At 45.6% G+C, this 1,519-nt stretch overlaps 1 protein-coding gene across 3 annotated transcripts in view; it reads left to right on the forward strand.

Annotated features, from left to right (window-relative positions):
* The first annotated feature begins 464 nt into the window (after positions 1–464).
* SLC24A1 (solute carrier family 24 member 1) overlaps positions 465–1,519 on the forward strand; it is a 28,269-nt gene continuing 27,214 nt past the window's right edge. For all 3 annotated transcript variants that reach the window (XM_019533835.1, XM_019533839.1, XM_019533837.1), the window contains exon 1: positions 465–604. The gene's annotated coding sequence lies outside the window, so the exon portion shown is untranslated. The remainder of the gene's footprint in view (positions 605–1,519) is intronic.

The following is a 1,519-nucleotide window of genomic DNA, read 5'->3' on the forward strand; positions in this document are numbered from 1 at the left end:
TATGGCAAGGGTGTACAAAAGTCCAGATTCCAGAATGAAGTAAGAACTCCCAACACTAGACAGACCAAACAATAATGACCCAGGGCAATTTATCATGGCAAGGTATATATCATTATGTTCTTGGATGTGAAGAGTACAACTGACAATCTTCATTAACAATCTTCATTAACAAATGAAGCCATTAAACTCCTTTATGTGACCCCAAAGATAGACACACGTTACTGCCCCAAAGACACATACTAGGCACATGAAGAGAGAGGAATTCTGCCTGTCAATTGCTTTGAGCATCTGGAAGAGAAACAGAAGAACAATCCCAAAAAGCTGAGAAAGTAGCTCACAAGCAACAAAACCAGCAAGCATTAGTAGTGCAATCCTGGGGGGAAAAAATGAGAGTTAGTATGTTTTGGGGCTGGTTGAGGTGTGGAGCTTTGGGGAAAAAAAATCTTCTGTTTGATTATTTCAGGGAAAAGGATAAACAGGGTCACACTGAAGATATCTCACTCTACCACTGATTTCTCCATCAAAAGAGTCCATGTGGTTCTCTACCACTCAGGTCTGAAGAGGATAGCTCTGGTGCCTGAGGAAGCTGATCACTGTGAGCTCTGTAAGTACAGCTCTGTGTCCAATGTGTGTGATGGAGAAGTGAGATTCTAATTTGGCTACTGATATATTGGCTCAGTAAGGCAAATGACAAACTCACGCTTGTAAAAAAAATGGGAAATGAGTAATAATGGCAAAAAAGTAAAGGAAGCAGCTTCAGCAAAATACTGGCACTGTGAAAAAAATGACCACAATAAGGTAGACTGATATAAGGGGGGCCTGGGTGAGAGAGGCCTGGGTGAGGGAGATTCCCTGCCCTCCATCAATGCTTACCTCATGAAGGAACATATTGAGAGGCTGAACACCTTCAAGTCAGCCGGCCCTGACAATCTGCATCTCAGGGTACTCAAGGAGTTGGCTAGCATCATAGCCCAGCCTCTTCGAGAGCTCCTGGCACTCCCGTGAAGTGCCCGAAGACTGGAAGAAGCCCAATGTGGTGCCTATCTTCAAGAAAGGGAGGAAAGTGGATCCGGCAAACTAAAGGCCCATCAGCCTGACTTCTATCCTGGGGAAGGTCTTAGAAAAGATTATTAAAGAGGCCATCCTTAATAGACTGGCCAACGGCAACTTCCTGAGGGATAGCCAGTACGGGTTTGTTGCGGGTAGCTCTTGCTTGACCAATCTTATCTCCCTGTATGACCAGGTGACCTATCACCTGGACAAGGGAGAAGAGATTGACATCATATATCTTGACTTCAAAAAAGCCTTTGATCTGGTATCCCATGATCACCTCCTGGCAAAACTGGCCAACTGTGGCTTTGGGTCCACCATGATCTGCTGGCTGGGGAATTGGCTCCATGGTCAGACAAAGAGGGTGGTAGTTGATGGCAGTCACTCATTGTGGTGCCCTGTGACCAGCGGGGTCCCCCAAGGCTCTGTCCTTGGACCCATACTGTTCAACATCTTCATTAATGATGTG

Source organism: Crocodylus porosus, unplaced genomic scaffold (assembly GCF_001723895.1).
Source record: "Crocodylus porosus isolate Cpor-Errol unplaced genomic scaffold, CroPor_comp1, whole genome shotgun sequence".
Taxonomy (NCBI): Eukaryota; Metazoa; Chordata; order Crocodylia; family Crocodylidae; genus Crocodylus; species Crocodylus porosus.